The following is a 7,711-nucleotide window of genomic DNA, read 5'->3' as shown; positions in this document are numbered from 1 at the left end:
CCTAGAAGTGAGAGGTTTTGAGAATTGAATAAATTTGTTTTTACTGGTAGGATGAGGTACCTGCCAGAGAAAGTCCCATAAGATTCGATATAGCCGTTTCAGAGACTGGCCTGAAAAAAACGGACAGATATATTTTTTTTAAATACCTAACCAGTAACATTTGAGCATTTCTATTTACAAAAGATCTGTTATTGTGACATTAAAACAGTAATGTATAATCTAAGAGTAAGGATTGGTCTCCGCTGTGGATGTACTCAAGCCAGTCTCGAATAATTGTCGTGCCACATGTTCTGTTAAACTTTGCTAATAATTGAAATTAAAATACCGGGTTGCGTAGTTAAACTCTGTTAAAATAATACTGTAAGAAATAAGAAAGACACTGGGATCACATATCATCAATAATATTTTATTTTATTAATTTCAATGTAAAATAACAGGAAGCGTATGTTACAAAATACTAAAGATGCCATTGAGTGTCAAGATACCACGCACACAAGCATTTGCCGTAATAGAATAGCAATTTTTTTAGGTAGTGCGGTATCTAGTTGAAGCGCAGCGGAGGCCAATCCTTAATCTAAGTTATAAGCACAATATTTTCAGCTAAGCAGGTAGACAATAATAAAAGCAAAAAACCTTCTTTTAAGCTTAAAAATAATGTTTTTTGTGTTGTGTTGTTTGTATTGTGCCAGGAGGCTCTACTCTTTCTAAGCCTTAAAAGGTTTTTTTCATGTAAATATAGATACTTTTATAACCCAATAACAGTTTGACACAATTTATAGAATATTATGTAATATTTATAAAAAAATGGCTATGTCGTAAATCATATTACTCCACTGCTGAATATCTAAATGATCGGACAGCCTGAGACTAGATTGTGATTATTTTATGGCGATAGAAATGATTGTACAATATTGTATATTTTTATTGAAAAGAGCGCAAAAAAAGAATGCTGGGAGAGTTTCTTGCGCCGCTTCTTCTCTCTCAGAGCGCTATTTGTTTCCGAAGCGGTAGTAGTATCTAGAAGTTATTAGAAATGACATCAAAAAGAATTCTAAAGGAATCAATTTTGAGAAAATAAATGCCTTTCATGCCTAATATACTACCGGAAAAACTATCGGAATGATGATATCCATGCCAAATAATGTCCATTATAAGCTCACATTCATGAGATGAACAGATACTATCGGCGTTAAGCCATAAGCTAATAAACCACCTCGAGTATGCAATTATCTGTGACGTCATGCATCCGGTTACACGTATCGCAGGGTCTAAACTGGATAGAAACATAACTTTAAGCCTAGATGTCACTTTTGATATTCATTTTCCACGAGTTAATGTGCTTACAGATTCTAGTGGCAATTCGCTTTGAAAATCTGGACGCATTTACGGCTAAAACTCGTTTAGATACTGAAAGTCGAAATTTTGTGGTTTTTGATTGGCTGTTTTAGAGGGTGTTAATTATTATAACACTAGAAATATGGGATTGCTTGTATCTAATTCTAGTAGGCTTCATAAGATACATAATAGCTTTAAGGGTAAATGTATACCTACACTTTTATAATAAAGTCCCAGCCACTGTTCAGGCATTATCTATAAATAAATTTAAATGTTTTAATAAAAATGTCTCCGTCGTAACTCCTTCTACTCCACAGCTGAATATCTAAGTGATCGGATAGCCTGGGACTAGATTGTACAATATTGTATATTTTTATTACAAAGAGCACAAAGAAAGAATGCGGGGAGAGTTTCTTGCGCCGCATCTTCTCTCTCAGAGCGCTATTTCTATCCGAAGCGGTAGAAGTATTTAGTATATTAGAAATTACATCAAAAAGAATTCTAAAGGAATCAATTTTGAGAAAATAAATGCCTTTTATGCCTTTTATTTGAATGTTACCCATGTCATATTGAGCTGGGAATACCTCGCAAGCAAGCATATTCCACAGATTGGTTGTACGTTGAAGATGCGTCTTAATATTGTGAAGGAAGCTACACATCTAGTTGGTAAGGATGATATTTTAATTTGCGAATGGAATTTTTTTTAAATTGGCAAACGGGCAAGAGAGGATGTGATGAAGCAACCGCCCATGGACATTCCAAAACACCAGAGTACTAGAGAAGCATTCCAGCCTTATGTAGTATGCTCTTAGCAATCAAATACCACAGTGTCTGAAGACGTATGTTTTCAACCAGTGTGTGTTGCCGGTGATGACTTACGGTACGCAGACATGGTCCCTAACTTTGGACCATATGAGAAAGCTCCTGGTCGCTCAGAGGGCAATGGAGAGAGCTAAACTCGGAGTTTCTCTACGAGGTCGAATCAGAAATGAGGAGATCCGTAGGAGAACCAAAGTCACTGACATAGACCAAATGATTGCGAATCTGAAGTGGCAGTGGGTAGGGCACATAGTTGGTAGGCCCCCCCCAATGGATCGCCGGAATACGTTGAATGAAGGCGGCTTTTACATTACCGCTTTATAATACCCAATTTATTGAAGTATTAACATGGATATAGTAGTAGTACCCCCGCAGACTTTTCTATAGACCTGTATAAGATATATAATTCCTCCATACATTATTTTTCTCGGTTTTGCTATCACTCAAAGGGATTAGACAGCGTTTTCGTTGAAGCTTCCAGAAGGCTTTGTATGTACACAAAAACTTATCAAATTATATCTTTAAACCTTTCTCAAGAACCATGCTTTCCAATGGTGAAAACAGCATGAAAATCGGTTTAGTTTTGAGTTTATCGCGTAGAGACAGACGCGGCGGAGGCCTTTGTTCTATAACATGTAGCGATGTAAAAATCAAATATATTATGCAGGCTTAAGTTTAATGCATTTTTAAATAATCGTATATTCTCTAAGTCAACACGTAAATGGGACATTGCTGCGCCTGAATACAAATGTCTATAAATTTGATTTTGGCGATCTTTGGGTCCTCTTAAGTGAGGGACGATAAGCATATAAATGATGCATTTACTGAAAATATGTACTCTAAATGAAGTTGTTATAATAAAAAAGAAAATTAATTTTAATATCAGTAGGTATGGTATACAATTTAGATTTTCCAAAGGATTTCTGGTAGATACTATCTACCTGCAAACCCATATTATGTAAAATATCATACCGGGCAACAAATTGAATGAAGTTTACTGACAAATCAAGAGGATGATGTAGATCCTGTTGATTTACATTAGGGCAAATACTTTCTTAAATATTTTTATTTCTTGACTTATCCGTCCGACATATGGAGTATTTTAGAGGTAAATGCATAGGGCATGAAACTATTGGCAGTAACGAAATAAATTAATGTTGTTATTCCATGTTTATTATTAAATTTGCTGGAGTTGAACAATAAAAGCCGGGTGTTCGGTGTACTCCCCAACTATGCTCTCTTGATATTAAAACTTCAGGATAGTACTCGAACTGAATTTATTATTAACTTCTACTACTAAAATGTAAGTAATATAATATACTATTTCTATTAATTATAAAATCTCGGGATTGTACGGTGCAGTCTGCTAGGTACTACTAGTACCGGAGCGGGGATCGCCACATAGGCTTGACGCGAGAACCGGCCATGGAGGTGTTCTAGTTGCGCCAACATCGGGTAATTTTTTTGGGATGACATTAATTGTAGCAATTTAAAAATGTCTCAATAAAACTATATCTGTTTTCTGTATTATAATTTCATACTTCATCTAATAACCTATGTTACCTCGCAGCACAAATCTTCATAATAATTATTTATACTAGAATCTGAGAATATTCCTTTGATGACTGTCTTATACTGCCACTGGCGAAAACCCAGCTTAAGGGAGAGTATAATAATAAAAGTCACAGCATGACGAAATTCCATTAACTCCGCCATATGGCAGTGTAACAAAAATTTATTACAGCCCAATATTATGAAGCTGTATCTCGTTCCACAAGTCGTAATAAAAGCTGTGGATTTGGAAGGTCCATCATATAACACCCCATAGTCGGTTACTGACATATATTCTCAGACAGCGCTTCCACGTTTACCGGTGGACTGACTGACTATACCATGTTTTTCAAATTCAAATTCAAATTGTTAGTTTATGAAGGTCTTTATTTACCATGAGCTTAAAATCGAATACAATGGATGAATGTAATCACTTAAGGACAATTATTTTACTTAGACTAATTACGAGTACGTCTTTCTACATTATTTAGATATAAAACAATATAAACTTAATAAACAAGATAATGAAATAGGTGGGTAGTAATATAAAAAAATATCTCGCTGACTATATTATGGTCATACAATTTCTAAAGTATGTACTTAAATTTAAATAGTTTTATTCAAAATAGAATGTGACATCACTTATTTAAACCCATTCCAAAAAGAATGTCACAAACAGAGGAGGTCTCATTGTACCTATTAATAGCCTGGAACACAAACATTTTACTAATACCAAAAGTATTGAGAGTTTTAAAAATTGCATTTGGCTCCATACCTACTTTGTGTATTGCAATCTCAGCGATTTGATTCTCTTTATCACCCCACTCCATTTTAATATCGCAAAAAATTGTACAATGTATTGGCGCGAAAATGAGAAACTCAATGAACATCACTCATTTAAATATGACAGATTCCAAATTCAAATGTAATATTTTATCTTTAATTGTAACAGTATTTATGACCAGACTAAGTATATCTACAATTAAAAATAAATAAATAAATAAATAAAATAAGGTCGGCAACGCTCTTGTGATTAATCTGGTGTTGCATGATTACATACCATCAGGTGACCTGTACACGAGGACCGGATTAACCACGTCGCAATTGGTACAGGCCCCGCGAAAAAGGTATTTAAGTATTCCAAATTTTAACAAAAAAACAACGGACTTAAAAAAAATCCAAAACACGATAGATAAAATCAAGATAAATACTCTAAAAAGTAAAAAAAATATTGTGTAACTTTATACAATATAATAGGCATAATAATCTAAGGCAAAAGGAAAAGAGGCCGACCACAGAAAAGGTGGGACGATGACTTAAGACAAGTGGCCGGAGTCACATGGAACAGAGTGGCTCAAGAAAGAAAGGAATGGAAAAGGTTGGAGGAGGCCTTTGCCGACTGGCAAACAGATCTAGGAAAGATAACCAAGCAATACTAGTTTAAATTTATTCATATCTTTAATTTATTTTATTTTATTAAGTTTGAGATTTTAATGATAGTCCTTTACATAAGTTTAAAAAATCATTGTACTATGAGATCTGAATAAAAGGCTACATTATTTATTTATTTATTTATAGTTACAATCATTATTATTTTTGAAGCACCAGCTTTCAAATAAAAAAGATCATCAAAATGGGTTCACCCAGCCCTAAGTTCATAAAAAAATACCGTCGAATTGAGAAACTCCTTTTTTGAAGTCGTTAAAAAACGTGAAAGTTTACAACTTTTCCTAATCAGGCACTGGCACAGCCCTTCCAAGTTTAGTAATATAGGAAAAGGTTTAAGAGAATAATATACGGTGCTTTTTTAGTTGGTATGGTATATTGCTATGGGGCAACGCTATCAATATTAATGCAATATTTGTGCTGCAGAACAGGGCTATTCGCGCTATTTATAACCTAGGTACTAAAGAATCATTGAGAGAAAAATTTAGAGAAATGAACTGACTGTTGCTTCCCAATAAATGAATTTGTAACCATTATGTTAACACCAGGAACAGACATAACCTTATAATGCATAGTACTCGGCTATATGCTTTTAAAACAAGATCCCAGAAAATGTTCAAAACAAAAGTACCTATAAAAATATTCAAAAGAATTGTTAAAAAACGTGTGCTAAAAGTTACTATAACATATAAAATATAAATGACGTTCTTAATGATGCCACAGATTGGGAATGGAGTGAACGCCCGAAAACTGGACCGCAAAGCGAGGTCACAGATAAAAATTGTATACGGATGAGAACATTTTTGTAACTGCTCTAAGCTCTAAGGAAGCTTCCCAATTAGTCAACAGAGTGCGTCGTGGGCACTGTCCGACTTCAGTGATGGTTTAGTGGGGTATTAGCTATGAAGGAGTGACTGAGCCATACTTTTGTGAAAAAGGTATAAAAACATCAGCACAAGTGTATTAAAATACCATTTTTGAGGAGGTAATGAAGCCCCATGTTCTCAACCAATAATGGTCTTTGCAGCAAGACTCGGCGCCCGGTCATAAAGCTCGGTCTACGCAGTCTTGGTTGGAAACGAACGTTTCGAACTACTTCGGAAGAATTTTCCAATGGAAAGAGTGCGTCCTTCTATTGATAACGGGCCTCAATGTCTTTTGTCTGTCTTTTTATATTTTAAATTGTTTTATATTATAACTAACACACTGTAAAATAAATTAATGTTATTTGCGATAGAAATTCTTTTTCTTTGTTTCAGTATTTATTTATTTATCTAGAAATACCAACATTTGTTTACATTGATGCATTAAATATTTATAATACAGACTACATATTATAATGTACTTAATGTAACAAACAATTTCAGGTATCTACCACATGCTTTAATAATTTTCACAAAGTTAATATTAATTTAAGAGAAAAAAAACTTATATGCTAACAAGTAATAATGGTTAAATTATTTGTTAATTAACTATCATTATATAAGACTAAGAAATATAATTATTATGACTAAATTTTACTCACGAAACTTACATACAAATAATTTACATATTGTATGGACAGAAGTCGTGAAATTAATATCGATGTAATCACTACTGTTTACCATCTTGCACAGCCTAGGAATAGGAGAGTTCGCTCCCAACATACATCTTCGAACCGGTGGAACTAGCGGAACAATTTGCTTCCGGGGATACCTACTAATACTATACGAAAATTAATTTTATTGAGAAGTTGAGGACAGTCAATCTTGTCATTTAAAAGTTAATATAAAGATAAGATCGATTAGAGTTCGCCTGTCTTCTAAGGAAATCATTTTGAAAAATACGAGTCTATTAGAATAGGTAGACAGACTTTTTCTTGAAAGTCCGTTCGAATAAATTGAATGCCAAATAAATCTTTTTTGAATTGGCTCTATTCTTAATATGTGTGTCGCATAGTGAGGTCTCCAAACTACCGATCCATATTCCAATATGCCCCGTACCAATGAGTTGTTAAGTGAATTTTTTTATTTGTTATTACGAAATACTTTTATGTTTCTAATTAAAAATCCTAACATTTTAGATGCCCGAGAGGTAACATACTCTATCTGTATGGGGAACGAAAGTTAACTTAGCATCAAAAACAATGCCCAGATCTTTAACTTATGAATAGAAGTACCATTAATGCCATAATTGTACGCTATGTTACTGCTTTTACGTGAAAAAGTAATAAAATGGCACTTATCTTAATTTAATACCATATAATAGTACCTATTTATGGCAAGACTAGGTACATATAAATTAAACTAATATACAACATTATTTCACAGAAACCCAAAAAAATACATTAAAAGAAGATTGATAACAAATAATGCATTTAACATAGCGACTTACTTCGCGCAACAGTACGAGACAAAGGGACAACAAAAAGTTTATGATTTATGATAACCGTAACAGATCGTTGTGGAGATCAGATGCATCGAATTTGCTGTATGCCCTGTACTTTTCCCGGGGCGTAAAAAGAATAGGGGAGTCCCAGGCCCATGGGTGTCGTAAGAGGCGACTAAGGGCTTTTTAAAAG

This window comes from Leptidea sinapis, chromosome 4 (genome assembly GCF_905404315.1).
Source record: "Leptidea sinapis chromosome 4, ilLepSina1.1, whole genome shotgun sequence".
NCBI classification, from domain to species: domain Eukaryota; kingdom Metazoa; phylum Arthropoda; class Insecta; order Lepidoptera; family Pieridae; genus Leptidea; species Leptidea sinapis.
This window is presented reverse-complemented; position numbering follows the sequence as displayed.